Here is a 20,402-nt window from a genome sequence, read left to right as displayed (position 1 = left end):
CGTGGGCCTAAGGAGAGACAGAACATCAGGGCAGAGAGCAAAACAGCCCACCTCATGGTGGACAGGAAAAGAGACAGGAAAAGTCGGAGATATAGTACATCTTCCCAGGTCATCAAATAGACCCCACCTCCTACTTCTCACCACTTCTCAATAATGCCAACAAGTCATGAATCCATCAAGGGATTAATCCATTGATGAAGTCAAAACCCTCAGGGTCCATTCACTTTCAAAATCCCGTCAGCTGGTAACCGAGCACCTAACACGTGAGGCATTGGGGAACATTTCATAGTTTAACCAGAACACATCTATACCCTAGTCCATAGCCCCATGGTCTGCTTCTGGGCAGCCAAAAATGAACTCTCCCCAGATATTGACTGCAAATTAATGTCTAGTACATGTTTGTTTTTAATTTTTTAAATGATCTTTTATTAATTATTATTGAGGAAAACATTTGTTCCCCCACTATTCTGCTTTCAATAAGGGAAAGGATAATTAAAGACTAACAGATTTTTTTTTGTCTGTTTTTGGTGGTACTGGAATTTGAACTCACAGCCTAACTTGCTAGGCAGGAGTTCTACTACTTGAGCCACTCCACCAGCCATTTTTTGTGTTGGGTAATTTCAAGATAGGGTTTTGAGAACTGTTTGCCCTGGCTGACTTCGAATGATGATTCTCCTGATCTCTGCTTCCTGAGTAGCTAGGATTACCAGGGTGAGCCACCTGAACCCAGCATACTAACAAATTCTTATTGCCCACTCACTCATACCTCTACGTGGGAAGAACTGGCTCTGATTGATGAATTCAAGAAAATGAATTGAGAATATTTGACTCAACTCAGCCTATCTGGGCTTCATAATCATTTCAGATTTGTCTAGCCAGTCCTGTAAGGTAAGATGTATCAGTAACTGCACAGTTCATTATCTTATTCAGAGGTTAAGGTTACTACTTAATCCAATTTTGTCATTGATCTAAGATATTCCCCAATTCTCTAATCAGCTTCATCAATAATAAAGTTCAATGTTGATCTCTATCTCGTTTGTTTTATTTCTCAATTGATTCTAGATTTAAGAGAGGGGAAAACTGATTCTTAAATGTTTTAATGTTCTCCCACTATTTTTACAAACCAAGTCTATATTTCATTTGCTTAGTGATTATATTTATACAAGTTGACATTTTTTTTCTTTTAGTTCTTTAAAGATGTCACTCCATTGTTTTGTTTCTGGGGAGATGCTTGCTGTTATATTTTATTCTTTTGTAGTTAACAACCTTCTTTTCTGGCTACTTTTAATGTTTTCTCTTTATCAGTGGTTTTGAAAATATAGAATATTATGTGCCTTGGTTAGATTTTTTTATATGATGCTTGGAGTTTGCTGACTTTCTTTTGGTTCTATAGATTTATACTTTTCATCAAATTGGAAAAGGTTCTGTAGCGGAAAGAGGGGGCAGAAAAGAAACAGGCTGTGTTCTGATGAGACGGGGAAGGGATAGCAAAGCAGAGAGATAAAACTTAAAAAATTGAAACATGAAGATCACATAGCACTGGGAAAATGAAATAGCCAATGAAGTCACATGCAGCCATATGTGGGTTGAGCTTTGCTTTTTGCTTCTGTAACCTGCTTGCAAGGGTATACAAGGTGAGACCCCTTCGTTCTTGGGGCTCAGCCTTTGGACACGAGTCTGCTGGATCTGTGCCAGCACAATAAAAGTTGCTTCCTGCTAAATCTGCCTCAGTGTCTCATATCTCAGCTCGTAATTTCCCGCAACAGTTTCAACCATTATTTATTCAAATTTTTTGTTATTTCCCCTCCTTCAGCACTCTAATTATACATGTATTTGGCTGTTTGGTGTTGACCCATAGCTCACTAATGTTTTCCATCCTTTTCTGCCTGTGTGTTTCATTCTGGATAGGTTTTATAACTTTGTCTTTGAGTTTACTAAGTTTTTTTTCTTCTGCAGTATCCACTCTAATACTAATTCTATACAGACTATTTTTCATCTCATACTTTGTTATTTTATCTCTAGAAGTTTTATTTGGATCTCATATCTCCACGACTTAACATTTTGAACTGGATTCCAGTTATAATAACTATTTGATGTCCTTATGGATGTATTTTTTCCTTTTTATGAATTATATTTTCCTGCATTTTTGCATGCCTAGTAATCTTTGATTGGGTGCTATAGATTATGAATTATATACCTTGTTGACATATGACAGAACCTGCTTCACCCTCTTGTTCTCCAGTTTTGTTGAAGAGAAAACATAAGAGATAATAAGAAAGACATAGCATTTTTGATAATTTGAGGTAAACATAGCTATAGGCTTTAATGCCTATGATTCTCAGGTTTGGTCTTTTGACAGAGTGACTGAGTTCTTGCATATTCCTTTCACAGGTCTTGAGTTGTTTGCCTAAGATTTCTTCTGGGGTTTTATTATTATTATTATTATTATTATTATTATTTCTATTTTGCCTTCTGAGAGTCTCTGTCTTCCACTTATTCTAGTCAGTTGGAGTAGCTTTCCACTGTGTTTTTTGTTTGACTAAAGGGACTTTTTATTTCCAGGATTTCTGTGTGATTCTTTTTCTCTGAGGTTTTCAATATCTTTGTTTAACTCCTGTTTTATATTTTGTGTTGTCATCTTTAATTCATATATCTCTCTTTTTATGTGTCTTTGTTTCACTTTGGTGTTTGTTGAAGTCCTCTCTGAGTTTATGTATTTGTTTCTGTGTCTTCTCATGTTCTTTATTTTTGGTGTCTTGAAATTTCTTGAGTGCATCTTGTACATTCTGGTTAACTATGTCTAGTATCTTCTACATGGATTTTCAGTGATATCTTCCATGATTTCTTTTTTGAGTGTTTTTATTTGGGTGTCACTGGGCTCTTTAGTGACATTTATCATTGTTTTGTTGAGGAACTGGGTACCCATTTTCTTCATTTCCCACTGAATCCTGTATTGAATTAATTTTTTGAGGAGAGTGGTTTCCATCATTTCTTCTTCTTCCCATTGCTACACTTGGTGCTGTGCAACTTTGTTCTTGATAGGATAGTGGGTGGTTTTGATTGCCTGTTTTCTTTCCCTGTTTTAATTTTTCTGTTGTGACTGACTTTGTTGTTAGCTAGGTTGATGTGCTCTTTCTGTCCCTGGCCTGGAGGTGTAATTTAGCAATAACAAATTCACAGGTTCAATGCCAGACCAGTTGTTTACATATTATATAGAAAACCCCTTGATGATAACATCTATAAATAGAGGAGTTGAGGGAGTAATGGTTATTAGGCTAGTTATATATTTTGGGGAATGGTAAAGGTGGCAATAAAAGGGGGTGGGAAAAGAGTGGGTGGGTGGGGGAAGATGTATGGGGGCTGTTGGGATTTGTGCCCATTTTGTGTTTGGTTTTATTTCTGCTATTGTAATGGAAGTTGCTTATGTCTGGGATTGCAGGGGGCTGAGGTTGTGTACAGTTGGTACAGTAGGCTAATAAGCTGTTGGTGAGTATGTAAGAGAGAGGAGTAGTGTGGTGACAGGTTGGGAGAGGGCAGGAGGGGAGGTGAAGATGGGTGGAAAGAATGGATAAGAAGGGACAGAAAGAGTAGTTGGGAGGGAGAACAATGGATTGTAGCACAGGAAAAGGAGGAAAAGTGAAGAGGGTAATAATAGGGATCAGAGAATAGTGATGGTGTAGTTAATAATACAGGGGGGAAAAGAAACACAATAAAAAAAACCATGTTCAAGAACCACAAAAAGTTCAGTGTTTTGATAAAAGTCCTGGAGTTATTCCTTAAGTGTTCAATCTTGGTATTGGCATACAAGTGGACACTCTAATGTGGTCTCACCAGGTGACTGGCTTGTGAGTAGTATTTGGTTCCTTCTGTCCACAAGATTATTTTGAATTGTGAGGTGAGGTAAGACTGCCAGCTCATGCAGGATGGTCAGAGCTGTTGTTTTAACCAGGCGGCAGCTGCATTGCCCTTCAGCTGCAGGTCTTTTGGTCAGCTCCTCCCCCCAGCACAGTGGGCCAATTCAGTTTTGAATGCTGCCCTCTGTCCTAGAGGTCAGCTCCGGGATCCACCACCTGTCCTGCTGTAGGAGGTTGCCTGTTCCCTAACCCCCACTCCCAACCTTTGTGTTTCTCCCAACCTCTACTCAGTGCTAGCAGCTCCTTCGGGAAGTTGGCTTGTCACCTCACCCCTGCTCTCAGCCTTTGCTGCTTTTCCCATGTTTCACTGAGAGTTTGGCTCCTTGCCCCACCCCCATTCTCGGGACAGGCTCAGCATTCCACTCCCACATCCACTGTTGGTGTTAGGTTACAGTTCACTGTTTATGTTTTTCAGTTTTGCTGTGGAGGTCTCCAGTCTGCCCAGGGGATGCACTGTATTATTTTCCCAGGGGGTGGGTAAGTAGGGGAGTTGCACATGGTGCATGATGCTCACTCACCTATCCTACAGTTTCACGCAAGCAGCTTTGGAACTGGCTGGTGGCGGGGGGATGGCACCACCTTTTTCAGTGTGGCACAGTGTTAGGGAGGCTAGGGAGGCTTTCCATGGGCTTGGGGGTCCAGGATGTTGTATAGTTTGATTCTCTGCAACAGAGAATGATGCTCTGTCTTCTATTTATTGAGGGGGAAAAAGAAAGAGAGAAAAAAAGAGAGAAACAGCCAAGGGGCTTTTTTCCCCAGGGCCAGACACACCTACTGGCTGTGCCACGTGGGATTTTCATGGCTCTGAGGTGCAATTAAAGGCTGATCTAAAGGTCAGTCTTTGAATTTTATCTGTACCTAATGTGATGGTGGTTATTATTTTGGCTAGAAACAATCAGAATTACCCAAGTGTATCTCTGACATCTCAAGGAGGTTTCTGGTGTCACAGAGCTTAGGATTTCTGATTCCCTACCTTAGCTGCCATCTTGGATCACCTCTTCCATTAAATATTCTTGAGCAGAATATTTGTTCTGGAACAGTTAAGTTCCTTGGAAGTGTTTGATCTTTTTGGTTCTTGCTTTTAAGACTTGTTCAGTGGATCCAGAGCAACATTTAATCTAGAGCTAATAAATTTCCACAGCTAAAGCAAGACCCTTTTGAGTACTCTACTCAATGCTCAGTGAACTGTGAAGCTTTTCAGTCTGGTTTGTAGCAACAGAAAGCAGTGGCCATGATTCCCATCAATTCTTCTGAGTGCTTTTTCTTAGGTCTTAAACTGTTTCTTCAAATACTCTGCTGAAGACTTAAGGAGACTCCCTCCCCCCGCCACACACACACTTCTTTAGATTTCTCTCTCCAGGACTTTCTCCATACTTTTGTCCTATGCACTCTCTGGACTTCAGCTCATGGACACCTCTATATTCTGCCTGATTTACCTTTACTAAACTGTTGCCCGAAAACTCAAGATAGTAAGCTAAGGGAATGGTAAGATTCATTTAGTTTAGTTCCTGCCACTCAGGGATTACTGTTCTTCATTTTAAAACCAAGATGAAATAAAGGTTTTTCAGGCATACAAAAGCATAGAGAATTCATCACCAACAGATCTTTAACAAAAATGTTAAAGGAAGTTCTTCTGGCAGAAGAAAAATGATACCAGATGGAAAGTTGGATTTACACAAAGAAACAAAGAACACCATAAATGGCAAATATGTCAGTTAATATAAAACCCTTTTATTATTCCCAATATCAGTTTTTAAATAGTCCATGGTTTTCCCATTGAAATGAAAACCTCTTTATTATATATCAAATTCCTTAAATACACATAGATCTATTTGAATATTCTCCATTCTATTCCAGTGACCTATTTGTCTATATTTGTATGATAGTGTTATTCCATTTTTATTTCAGTTACTATATAATTTTTGTTAGGGTGATTTCACCTCATTGCTGATCTTTTAAATTTCCTTGATTATTTCCTCTTGTTTATTCTGTGATACAAGCTTAAAAATCAATGTGTCCATTCCTTTCCCCTGCCCTCTGCAAATCCTGTTAGGATTCTGACTAAAATTTCAATCATTGTATCTGTTCATTTTTAGTACCATGGTTAACTGAGAACATGTTCCCATTAAAAGACAGAATAGACATAGAGATCAAGGAATTATGGACCTGAATTGCACCACAAGATGCTGACTCTCATACTGAAGAAGAGGAAGCTCATGAAAGTCACTCAACAAATGCTTTGTTGGATGCCAACTAGATGGAGAACATGTCTGAGGGAGGAGTACTGTGGATCAGCTAAGGAAGGAGGATGGGATGGAAAAATGTGCATAGAACAGAAATTCTGATTTATCGCTGGCTCAGTAGTCTCTCTTAGAAACACAGCCAGCTTCTCTTTAAGGGGTAACCTTATTGCCAAGAGATCCATCTAAGGAAGAAATGGAGAGAGAAGTTACCATAAACTTAGAGGTATACACAGACAACTGGGGAGACAAGTGTCAAGCCTTGATCATGGACTGGCCCAGGGCTCTGCCATTCAGACTTGTTTTTGTGCTGTTTGGTATTCTCAAAGTAGAGGTAAGAGAGGCCAGGAAAACATGGCTTTAAAATGACATGAAAAAACATACCATAGAAGTGTTAAATATGTTTAAACATGTTTAAATACATTTAAAGCTAAAAGATTACATGTTCAGGACTGGAGGTGTGGCTCGAGTGGTAGAGTGCCTGCTTTGCAAGACCAAAGCCCTGAGTTCAAACCCCAGTCATACTTCCCTCCACATGCCAAAAAAAAAAAAAAAAGATTTTATGTTCTAAGGGTTTTCATTTCCCCATCATGGATGGAGGGGTCTTTCACTGAGGGCAGCTACAACACTCCCCATGGGTGAATTGCACAAACCATTGTCCCCTGGGGTGTATGGAGTTCACTGTGGGAATGAGAGGGGTGAAGACTGGATACCTGAGCCTCTGGGCACTAATCTACCTGAGGCAAGTGTAGCTGTGCTCTCTACCTCACCAAGAGGGAGACCCCAAAAGAAAATCTTCCTTCTTCTTAGCTTTACTGAGAGCTGACAGTTCTCTATCCATGAATTGATTTTCTTTCCTAGCTGAAACCAAACTGAGAAGGCACTGAGATAAAAGCTTCTAACACTCACATATGAATGTGCTCATATTTTGCCTAAATCCTTTCATATAAGAATTTCTGAGCTCTGTGAAAACTATATGTGTCAGAGTTCATGTAACCCATCTGTCATGTGAAGGAACAAACAGGAGAGGAGAGTGCTGAGGTCCCTTTGAGCTAAGAGGGGCTGAAGGGAAAGCCAAGAGAAGAGGGCACAATTGGAGCATCCAACACTGACTAGGGCCTGCTGCCAGCTCAAGTGGGAAGTTCAAAGTACTGAGTTTGGTTCAGGGCTGTATCCAGGAGATGGCCCAGTAATAAATGTGTATTACAGACACAGTATTCCTTGACTTAAAATCTTAGCTGTATGTTAGCTATGGGGCATATTCAAAAGAAGGGAACAATAGAGTTCCTGAAATCAAAGGTTTGTAGACTACCCAAAAGAGAAAATACAGAGAAACATAATGTAGGAGTGTTATACCATGAGCTCTTTGACTGGCATTGTGCCTACCATGTGCCCAGCATTGTCCCAGAAATCAAGTAGCCTCTGCCCAAGATACTTCAAAGAGTTTAGGGGCCCTGTGCTGGCCTTCCCTTTAGTTTCCCCTTTAGTTTCCCTTTTGTATCCTAAGACCTTCTTCATATCATATCCTTCCACCTGAAGAAGAGTGGCAGAAGCCCATTAGGATCCTTCAACATAGTGAAAAGGTTAACAGTGACTGTAAACAGCAGATTACTCCCAGGCCCTTGGGAAATCCCTAATGAGAAGAAACTGTCATGCTCAAATTCTCCTGTGACAGTTTCTTTGGATTATGCACTTTTTTGTGCTATTCATAATCCATCACTCTCAGGGAATGAGTGGGATTATAAATTATTGTAGGACACTATAATTAGCAGTGTGACTCTCATAGCAAAGAGGAAATCAGATGGGTAATCGGACCCCAGCAGCCTATCCCTGTCACTTGCCTTCCTGCTCTTAGATTTTAGTTCCATTTTCACAACTACTTCTCTGAGGCAAAATGTCTCCCACAAACACCCATTCTGTGGAAATTGATGTGCCTCCACCATGCATTCTCTGACCTCATTGGCTGTGTACCTGTTCTCTGACCTTGTCTGCTTAAATGCAACACATCTGGAAGCTCATTGAACACCTTTACTAGTCAGCAGGGATCAGAATTTCACAGCCCACAGACCCAATCTGGCACCACTGCCTATTTTTGTAAATAAAGTTTTTACTGGAGCACAGCCATGTCTGTTCATTTATGCACCACCTAGAACTGCTTTCCCATATAACAGCAGAGTTAAATAGTGCAACAGAGACTGTATGACTCACAAAACCTAAAATATTTATTACCTAGCCTCTTACAGAAAAAGTCTGCTGACGCTTACTGTAGAATAAAAGAAATTTAGGACACAAATTCTGTGCTTTTCATTGAGCCAAAAGTACAATTGTTTGTGTAAAGAAAATTGTATCTATAAATATTCTTTTCAAATAATATGAATTTATATGTTGACTGGGATAATTTATCTTTGATCATAAGAACCCAGTTGGATATTACCTGTATTCCTAATTTGTTGGTTCCCAGTGTGCCTAAATTCAAAACCTCACTCTTTTGGGTTCAAAGCAAAGCTGATAAATCAGGAAGTAAAACATTTGTATAGCATCACATAAATTTCTCAAGGCAGTATCACAAAACTAGAATTTGTACAGATATCTTATCTAGAAGTGTACTATTCCTCCTCAAGTCAAACTATTATGTGGAACAAAGGAATATAATATAACCAATAACTGGCATATAGTTATTTTTGTTGACTGAATATGAACTGAAAATATAATATTCATATCACTTTTACTTTGGAAGGGAGGAAATAATCTCAGATGCCTGAAGGAAAATTGAATCCTACCTAGAAAGAAGTTCTCAGACATAATGCTCTTTCCTGTCATCACTTATCTTAAAGTTAAGAAAACCATAAAAGGAAAAAAGCCTCTTACGAACAAATGGTCATTTTGGTTACTCTGATATAAGATGATCTAGGTACACATTCACAGCCAGCTGATAGACAAATGGATCTAAAGTCTTGAATTTGCAGACATAGCTTATTAATATTAGGAGGAAAGTTTGTTTAGCTAACATCTCCTAAAGAGCTACAGATCGATAGAGTATGACAGACACGCTGAGTTGCTGACATCCAGTGGCTGAATCAAATAATTGCTTTAATCCTGAGAGGAGAGACTAAACTGGGGGACTGAAGACAGTCCTGGGAATGGGTCTCACACACTGAATTTCAGTTGGCTTTGGGCATATAGAGTGTGTGAAACTTATTTTTAGATGGTTTAACTGCTTAACTAAAAACCTAAAAAACTCTATTAAAACCAGGAGAATTAATTAGGGAATTTGGTAAAGAGACTGAAGATAGCATAAATATACAAAAAGGGGAAGTTTTGCTTCACATCAGCTGTAATTGATTCAGAACAGAATCAATAACTCCATTTGCATTTGGTATGAAAACATGCTGATCTCTCCTCCAGAAGGCTTGCAACACCTTCAAGCCAAGTATTTTGGGATCATAGCACTGAACTAATGCTCCCCAATCTCCCATAAGGCTCTCAGGACTAGTCCCAACCTGTTTCACATGTCAGTTTTATATCAGTCCCCTTTAGAAGCCCAAGTCTCCCCATTAGCAATTGTATGGGGTCTCTCAGACTTCAAGTTACACTGAGAAAATTCTAATTACATGCAATTCCTCACCTCCTATCTCCTTCCCATATTCTTTCACTGAGTTCTTTAAAACTTTTAATCTGTGATCAGAACACCTAATCTCTGAATGGTTGTTCACAGAGAATGCCTCCCCTTGCAGACCTCTGACAAAGAGGCTATTTTTCTCCCATTTATTATGTTCCTCAAGACCAGGAAGAAGGTAATCATAGTTTGCATTCACCATTCAGAGACCACCAATGCCTTCTCTTTCTTCAAAACTCTTTCCCTCAAACTCCCATTTTATTACCTTATCTTTCACTTGACTGAGAATACAGCAATCATTGAAGAGCCTCCCAAACAAACCTTCCTTCCTAATCTAAATATAGAGACTGGCAGCTCTCAACCAAGGGAAATTTTTACCACCAGGGGACATCTGGCAAGGCCTAAAGACTATTAATTATCACATGTCTTAGGTAAAGACCAGGGATCCTACTAAATAGCCTACAATGGACAGGACAGCCACCAACTACAAAGAACTATCTAGTTCAGAATGTCAACAGTGTCACAGTTTAGATCAACCCGTACAAATACATCTTTCTTCTTTTACTCTAATGAATGCCTCAATCAAAACCAGTTAACTCTGATTTTTCAAGGTCTTCCTTCCTGAAATTGTTATCTCTCTCCATATTTTTTCAGTTCATATTCAATCAGTCAACAAAAATAACTATATGCCAGATAGTGGCATATAGTCTGAAGAAACAAAACAAAAAAACTCCTGCCCCATGGAGTTTACAGTCTTGGGGATGAAAATGATCAACATTTTAACTAAGTGAAATATACAGTATTAGTGGTGAACTAAAAGAAGAGAAAACCAGGAAAGAAGAACAGAAGGTGTGTGTAGGAAGACAAGGGTTACATTTTATGTAACGTGGCAGAGAAGGGACTCCCTAATGCTGAGATTGAAGTAAAATCCTGAAGGAAGTGAGGGAGAGAGCTCTTCATATATCTGGGTGAGAGGCATTCTAAGCAGAGAAAACAACAAGTACAAAGAAAGAGCGAGCTGTGTGAAGTCTGTGTGGTGGATCCAAGGAACAGAAAGTAGGCTGGAGCAACTTGGGCATATTAAACAAGAGGAGAGTTGTAGAAGATGAAGTCAGAGAGGTATGAGGATCAGCTCAGGGATATTTTTGTCTTTTACTCATCTAAGTGAGACCTTTGGAGTATTTGAGCAAAAGATTTCATTATCTGGCTTACAGGGATCAACAAAATACAGCCAGCAGACAACCACCTGCCTTTGGGTTTTTTTTTTAATTTTTTTATTCATTTATTCACATGTGCATACATTGTTTGGATCATTTCTCCCCCCTGCCCCCGCCCCCCACCCCACTCCCTCTCTCTCCCCCACCTCCTTCCAGGCAGAACCTGTTCTGCCCCTATCTCTAATTTTGTTGAAGAGAAAACATAAACAATAATAAGAAAAACAAAGCGTTTTTGCTACTAGAGTTAAGGATAGCTATACAGAGAGATTCCTAGCATTGCTTCCATGTACAAATGTGTTATAACCCAGGTTGATTCATCTCTACCTGATCTTTTCCCTGGTTCCTGATCCCCTTCCCATATTGACCTCTGTAGCTTTAAGGTTTCTGTATTAGTTCCTCTGCAGTGGGGGTATCAAACACTTTCATGTTTTGGGTTTCTTACCTATCCCCATACCTCCCGTATGTGCTCTCCTCTTGTCATGTGACCCAAGTCCTACACCATTGCTGTATTTGCCCTAGATCTGAAGTCCACATATGAGGGAGAACAAATGATTTTTTGTTTTCTGAGCCTGGCTAACCTCGCTCAGGATGATTTTCTCCAGTTCCATCCGTTTACTTGCAAATGATAAGATTTCATTCTTCTTCCTGACTGAGAAAAATTCCATTGTGTATAAATACCACATTTTCTTAATCCATTCATCAGTAGTGGGGCATCTTGGCTGTTTCCATAACTTGGCTATTGTGAATAGTGCTGCAATAAACATGGTGTGCAAGTGCCTCTGGAGCAACTTGTGTCACGTTCCTTTGGGTACATACCCAGAAGGATTTCTGGATCATGTGGCAGATCTATGTTTAGATTTTTAAGCAGCCTCCATATTTCTTTATTTTTGTAGGATAGATTTCCCAAAGTAGGGTTGCTTATTCAAGAAGTATATATATTTTAATAGCTATTATCAGATTACCTTTTCAAAAAGTCTGAAGCAACTCACATTCCCACCAGCAATGAATGGAAATGCCTGCTCCCCCATGTCCTGATTGGCACTAGCTGTTATTACTCTTTTAAATTATCAAGTAGCTAATGGCATTTTCTTGAGGTTTTAATTTGTATTTATCTGACCACTAGTGATGTTGAGCATCTTCTAATGTTTGTTGGCTATTTGCATTTCCTCTTGTATGAATTGCTTATTTATATCCTTTAACTGTTTTTCTCTCCTGGCTTTTTGGTCTCTGTTCCATCAATTTTCAGGGACTCTGTGTGTATTAACCATATTAGCTTTTTGTGACAAATATTTTTCCAATCTCTTACTTGCTTCTATATTTTGTTTATATATATATTTTTTTACTAAACAAAGCTGAATTTTTATGCTGTCAAGTGTATCTTTTTAATTTATGATGTTGAAGTTTCCTGCATTTATTTATTTATTTTAGGAGTAAGCAGATTTGCTAGGGTACCATTAAGAAAAGAGACAAATAGTGGGTGGCTATGCAAAGGAGCGTAGATGCTGAGGCAGGGTTTAGAGCAAGTTTTACACCACAGGTTAGGCCACTTTTGATTATCCGTCTTCGTTTTTGTGGACTTTACTGATTGGTTGTCTCTTCCTGGAATCATGGTTTGAATTTCTCATGCATGGGAACATCTCATGTTCCATCTGGGCCTTTGGTGGCCTGGATCCACCCCCCATATTTCATCTGCTCCTTGTATTTCTTTTTCTGCCTTCTTTCCATAAAATGGGGCCTACTCCATATTCCCTCCTAACAGAACAATAAAACCAACCTCTTTTTAGTGGAGCAGAGGTATCATCTTCTCATAACTGCTTCGAGCTGTGTAGGGACATAGAGATATCTTTGCCTATGTATTTGTTGTTCTGGCAAAAGCTTATGGAGGGGTCCAGAGGGACATGTGGCAGGGTCTAATTGAATACCAGAGCAAAATTTTATGGAAGCCTGGTTCAGAGGGGATAAGAGGTACTGGAGTGTCAGGTGGTAGGGATGGGACCTACATATTAGCATCATTTGCACCGTTGTAGTCTGGAGGTGAGAAGAAACAAATATTGTTAGAGAATTAATAAAGCAAGGACCAATGGCAGAGAACTAAAATAGATACTACAGGTCCAAGGAAGAGAAGTCATGAAATTTTGAAGCCTATTAGTAAAGGTATCAGTTGGACAGACCTCCTATTTTTAAGAAGTTACAAATGTGTCCACACATAGGGAGAACATCTGAATTTTTCTTAAGTTATAGAAATAGCAGGTAATAAAAAGGCTAGTTTTTATCCTGTTGTAAGGTGGACAGGCATGGGCTTTAAAGTTTGGTCACCAGGCCTATGAACTATTTCTTTATAACCTCTTGGTTTTAGAAGGTCTGACACAAGTGACTCCATTTGGAATTTGAGAACTTCCCTTCTCGTCTCAGCAGTTCTTTCTGACCTATTGTCTCTGAATAGTCCCTTGTCACTGGGAAAAACTTTGTCTCAGTAAGTCTTTTCTCATTGACACAGACTCTGGTGGCCAATTAACCTATAGGGGTAAAAATTAAAATCACACACTTGACCTGGCAATTCCATTTCTAGAAATGTATCCTTCAGATAAATTTATGTGTATGTCCAGTGATATAGTTACAGGATTATTTATTGCAACATTGTGAAAGCTAAAATAAGGGGGGAAAGACTAAGTATCCAATGGTAGGACATGCATTGATACATTTTGGTATAACTATATAATGAAAAGCTAGGTGATCACTAAAAAGTATGAACCCAAGACCCAAGTAATGCAGAAAGAGAATAAGACAGTATTACATGACTTACATGGAACACTTGCCAAGTTATATTATTAAGTGAAAAAGCAAGAGAAGATGGTATAGAGAGAATTCTACCCAGAGTAGAATATGTGTTTTCATGTATATAGGGCTGAGGGCATGACTCAAGTGGTAGAATGGCTGTCTAGCAAGCATGAGGTCCTGAGTTCAAATCTTAGTACCGAGAGAGAGAAAGAGAGAAGAAATTATTCATGTCTAGAATAACTCTGCAGGGCTTCAGAAGATAGCAATGGCTCTGCAGAGGGTGAATAAGTGGCTTTGCGACAGGAGTAAAAGGAACACTTAAATTTCACTAAGTAGCACCTATTCCTTTTTAATTTTTTATCGTGTTTGTATATTACCTTTATAAAACCAAATGAAATTTAATTTAAAAAACACAAGAGTTTAGAGGTTTGGACCTGGAGAGGTGCCCACAACCATTGTGAAGTAAGAATAACAAGTTACAGGGCAATATATGCAAGAAGTGTGGAATGAACCCCGAGCATAGTCTACAGCCAGACCACCCTGAACGCACCCGATCTTGTCTGATCTCGGAAGCTAAGCAGGGTCAGGCCTGGTTAGTACTTGGATGGGAAAACTGTGAGCATAGATTATGTTGGTGGGAAGGGATTTAGGGTAGGATGGAGAGAGATGCTTAGCTTTTCCTTATGTCTTTTTAAAGATACTCTATTGTAACAAAATAACATCATTTTACAATTTTTTTGTAGTCTTAATACAGCAAAGAAAAAAATGCCTGGGTAGACTAGGAAGCGATGTTCACTTTCTTGGTCACAGTTTGCGGTGTTTCCTGGTATATATTGCGATGAGTTCAAACCGCGAATGAATAGTTTCCCAGGGTCTCCTTCCCAGATCCATGCACTCTGGCCTCCTGCTGTCTCTCTCCTCCAGAGATGCTCTATTGCACAGACCTATTTCAACACACAATCCCATTTAACTCCACTCCACATTTACCCTGAACACACGCCACACGGGCACTTACTGCCTTCACTTCTCACTTGGCCATTGATTTAAACTACTGCATTTCTGCATAAGTGGCAAAAGGTTCATGGTACGCGATATTGAGCATAAGACAAAAGGAAAACCCAGTAATACTGACTCTGTCTTTATGTCAAATGTTGACATTCTATTCACCATGGACTTTTGCATTGATTCTAATTTTTAAACCATTGCATTATTAGTGAGTTTTGGCATTCCCTTAAATTTTATACCCAAGGCAAATGCCTCACTCACCTTGGTCAAGTCCAGCTCTGCTCAGGCATGACAAAATGAAAAGGAGCACTAGGATGGACTATCCCAGGGGCCCAGAAATTATCCCAGGGGTTTATGCATCACCAAGGGCCTTTGGGTGACTTTAAACACTGTCCTCCACCCAACTAGAGTATGCACTGCTTGGTTTCACCCCTTATTCTACAGCTGCTCTACCCCATGCAATAGTAATAATAACTAAAATCACAAACACAGAAGGAGGAGGAAGCACTCGATATATCTGTAGGGCAGCTCTGTGAGCTCCTATTACCCTATCATCTCCTATCACCCTAGCAAGCTTCCCTACACTCGTCAGGAAAAGCCCAAATTCATCTACTTTCATGCTTCTCATTAAATCTACAATCACAGCCATTTCCTGGAAAATGTTGTCACTCAGGAAGTTCTCACTAAACCCTTGGCCTATGCTGAAGGCTGTCCACTTCACCAGCATCCAGAACCAGGCATGGTGTGTATGGAACACAGCAAGGGAAAGGACCCTTGGGAAAAGGGAGAAGGACTGCAGTTTGTGGGCACACCCTGTGCTGCCTCTCAAAATTCACTAAATTAATGTTCCCTGGAGGCATCAACTCTAAACATGTATCTAGGGGTTTTCCTTTGTTTGTTGTGTTACCTTGTCAGCTAAAAACATTGGTGGCGATGCCTGACTCACCATGGCAGACTAGATACACATATTTGCCTGCCATGCCTACTGAGAGGGCCTCTCTCTACCAAAATATAAATATGCCAGTCCCTCTATCCCAGACACCATTGATGATGCATTGTATGAAAGTGGTAGATCAAGGACAGACCCATTTGGCAAATGGGACATAGAGTTCTGTTAAGGAAGGGCCTTGTAGCATTCAAGTTAGAAAATGTCCAAGTTAGAGAGAAGAAGGATTGATCACTATGTGTAAGTTAGGCAGTTGATGGAAATTTCTATGGACTTGGGAACATAGGGGTTATTAATACAGCAATTGGCATTGAAACAGTTTGAGGTTAGCTTAGTTTACCTGTCATGGGTTTGGTACAACCCATCTATTTTGCAAGTGATGCTGCTACTACTCATCACAAATAGTGTTTTCTGTTTTTCAAATATGAAGAGAAATAAATCCATAACAGAGGAGAGAACTGAAATGTGGAGCCATCAGCAAATGAGAAATTACAGCAAATTTCTGGAAAACAAAATGCTAATGAAAGTCGTTTAACGGATGAACAGATGGAAAAGAGGTGACCCAGAATATTCTGTGATAGAGTTGCAAGGAGGGGTCATGTTGCTGTGTGACCAGACATCTAACTGATAACTACTGTGGTAGGCAGTGCTTTCTGGGCCCACACTTGTGCTACATGCTTTCTTACATCCTCTCAGTTCATCCTTGAAATGACCTCAACCAATAGGTAACCACCTGTAATTTGTAAGTTAAGAATTTAAGACTCCGAAAAATTAAAGAATTGCTTAATTTCTCATAGTTATCAAGTGTCAGAACTTGAATTTAAATTCACAGGGCTGGGCAGGATGTAGTTCAGCTGTAGGGTGCTTACCTAGGATATGCAAGGCCCTAGGTTTGATCCCCATCACCACAAGAAAACAGAGTTAGGAATGAGAGTTCTTGACTGTAATCCAGCACTCAGGAGGTTGAAGCAAGAGTATCACAAGGTCAAGGCCAGCATGGGATTCAAAGCAAGACCCTGTCTCAAAATAATAATAATAATAATAATTTTAAAATTCACAGAACTTAGATGCAAGCTTTCATAAAGCAAAGATGGTATCTCCGGCTCACAACCATATTCCCAGTACTTAGTTCAGTGCCTGGTACATGGCCCACACTACGTACACACACTCAGAGTAGGTGGATCATGGAAATTGGATGGACGGAAGTGGCGTAATAGATAGATAGCTGATAGATGAAGATTATATCCACCCAGATTCAAATAACTCCCAAACCACCAAATCATATCATTTGTCCCAGGGTCTGAAGTATCCCGTAAGGCAGGCTAGAGACAATACCCACAAATGTTCGTTAAAGCCAGTTGGGTGCAGAGACTGTGGATCTCAGACACAAAAACTCGAGGTGGGGTGAGCAGGGGGCAAGCAGCTAAGATGTGAAACACCAGTGATTGCTGCAGACTATAAAAGGTTAGGGTACTGGACCACAGTGTCTCAGTAAGAACAACCAGGAATTAGAAATCCTGAGCTGAGTGACAGGTCTGGGCACCAACCAAGTGCAGGGGAGGAGCCCTGCCATTATCTTGTGTGCAGATTGAGCCAAAAAGGCCAAGAAGCAGTGAGACGTGACTTGCAGCCAGAGGCTCTCGGAGCAGGTGCTTACTATATTTATTCGTATATTTATACCCTGCCTGGCTCCAGGAAGAGCATAGGGCAACTTACAAGGACACAGAAAGTACAAGGTGACATAAATAAAAGGCAGATAAGAAAGGGAAAGACAGAATGAGGATTGGGTCAGAAGCAGCCAAAAATGAAACCAACGTGACTGTCTTAAAATCCTGTGCACTAGCAGTAAGAAAACCATACATCTGCTCTCTACTTTGTAGAGGTCAGCATTAAAACACACACACACACACACACACCTGTCTGTGAGTAAAAACAAGCCAATTGCTCAAGAGAAATGCAATGTTTCTGTGCTAAATGCAGACAAAAATGTGTCCATCATATAGGCAGTCTGAACATCCCTGGAAACAATTTTGTAAAAGTGTGCCCCATGAACTGCCTGCCAGCCCAGACCCACCTCTGCTCTTAGGCATGAGGCTTTCTCCTGACCAGAAGGAAGAACAGAAAAAGGTGAGACCCTAGACCTCCTGACACCATGGCACAGAGGAAGGCCCAGATCACATTCCCCACGTGGTGCTGAGTCTCTCCAGTCCAGACTTAACTAAACTAGCTTTTCCCAGTTTACCCTGGTATATTTACTGTCAACTGTTAGGGGAGGTGAGAAAAAAGAAAAATAAAGATAAGACAAAACCAATGAGAAAAAAAAAAAACGAAGCTCTGTCATTTATTGTCATCAAAGAGCATGGGCCCCACTCCTAGGTCTGCACCTAGGGAACTCCACTGGAGTAGCTCTTAGCCTCTTTCCCCCACTCTTTTCTCCACTCTGTGCACAGTAGAAAAGGTCCCTGATTGGTGGATGACAGCCAACAGTTAATGCTTACTCACTTGATAATGCTTATCTTATAAAAAAAATAAGCAGAGAGAATTTGGTTTCTTTCCATCCTTAGCCTTCTTGCATAAGTGCATGTGGCTGCAAAAACAAACCTTCCACAGGAGGATAGTCCCAAGGACTACTTGGAGTGACTTGAGGAGAGCTATACAGTAGAAAACACTGGCCAGCCTACTCAGTTGCACATCCTAGCCCTGCATTCCTGCCTTGCTATTATCTTTTGAGTTGCATATATCTGGGGGGCTGATGGAGTGGCTCAAGTGGTAGAGTACCTGCCTAGCAAGTGTGACGCCTTGAGCTCAAACCCCACTACCACCAAAGAAAAAATTAATTCCATACATCTGATTTATATGTCTGTACCTTAAATAGTGCTATACTCGGACAAAGAAGAAAGTGATCTTTGTGTCTCCTCTGAAAAAATATACAGGATATCTCTAAGATACTAAAAACTAGTATGATCCATTTGATATGGTTTGAATATTTGTGTCCCCCGAAAATTTACATGGAAAGTTCATCTGAATTTTAGTGAAATTAAAGTGTTCCACCCTCAAGAATGAGCCTTACATAAGAGACTTCAGGGTGGGATGTAGCTCAGTGGTAGAGCACTTGCTTAGCATGTCTCAGGCCCTGGACTTGATCCCCAGAAGCAGGGAGGAAGAGAGAGAGACAGAGACAGAGAGAGAGAGAGAGAGATCAGAAAGCTCCCTGATCTTCCCACCATATAAGGATGCAGCAAGAGGTGCCATTTTGGAAGCAGAGAGCAACCCTTACCAGACACCAAATCTACCAGCACCTTGACCTTGGACTCTCCAGTCTCTAAAACTACAAGAATAAACTCTGTTGTTTAAACATATTCCTGTCTGTAGGATTTTGTTTTAACAGCAGGAACAGACATCACTCAAGGGCAAGCCTCATGCTTTACCTTTGTGTCACCATTGATTATCAAAAGGCCCTGCTCCTAGAGATTTTCAATTACTATTCATTCTAAATCCCCGGTGATTTTCACCGAGCTGCTACTATGATTGAAGAACTATGACCTCTGAGATTGTCATAGTCTCATCACCAGAATCTAGACTTTTGCAAATCTCATTCCTGAATTATCTGTAGTGAGGGTGTTGGAGATAATGCCGTGAAACTGACGAGCTAGTCCTGAGCTCAAAGTGTAAGACTCCTGGTTATCTTGGATATTTTCCCATAAACTGACTCAGAAGCAGGAGCATTTTCTAGAGTAAATGTAGGAGCTAAAAAATCTGCAGTGGAAAAGGGAACTGTAGCTCTTGGGCATGAAACAAATTCCTCTCTCCCACTACTTCTCTTGAGGAAACTCAGAGATCCTCATTTGACCTGAGATTTAATCTGTTCTAGATCGATGTGGAATACCAAATCTGCTAATAAGGAATATGATCATGATGGTATTTTTAATGCTTTGGCACTAAAACTTCCCTAATTGATTATTTCCAGCTTAGTCTGGAATAATGAGCCCTCCACCTAAGACCCTCCAGCCCCTTGTTCCATCAGCCGCTCCTTGCTCTGTTTCACCTCAGAGCTGGCAGAACAGACGGAAAGCTACCGGGTCCTCAGCTGCAAAGTTCAACATCGGGCCTGAGGGCTGAGGTGAACTCCTGAAGGACAGGAAGCAACTTACCACTTTCTTCAAAGCAATGTCTTAATCATCCCTGCTCTCAAGAAGTTACTATCATTAAGCCAATTTAATGAACTGATGCAGCTTTTATATGGGAAAACTAGAAAATATTAAAATCCAGTTGCTTCCATACCTTTAATTGAAAAAAATGAATATCTATATTCTACCCAATAAATGATTGAGCAACCAATTTGCACACAAGGAAATATAAGCAGAAAGTTTTATGGGCTAGAAATGCCTCAATAATAGTAATAAAACAAATGTCAATTTAAATAACTTCAGGTTATTGCTATACATTGATTTAAACAATTTTTAAATATTTTGATGGATCTGTTCAGAAATGTTCTTACATATTTTAAGAGAATACCCATCAACATGTATCAAGTTATAAAGTTCTGATTCAATTTAATTTCATTTATGAAATTTCCCACAAGCAAAAACTAAGAAAAAAACCAAAAATAATGTATGACAGTGTTGACAATTGTGTTATTTATAATATTAGAAAATTGTAAATAACCTGATTCCTCGCAATAGGAGA

Source organism: Castor canadensis, chromosome 1, assembly GCF_047511655.1.
Source record: "Castor canadensis chromosome 1, mCasCan1.hap1v2, whole genome shotgun sequence".
Taxonomy (NCBI): Eukaryota; Metazoa; Chordata; class Mammalia; order Rodentia; family Castoridae; genus Castor; species Castor canadensis.
The sequence above is the reverse complement of the archived record's forward strand: the minus strand, read 5'-3'. Positions refer to the sequence as shown.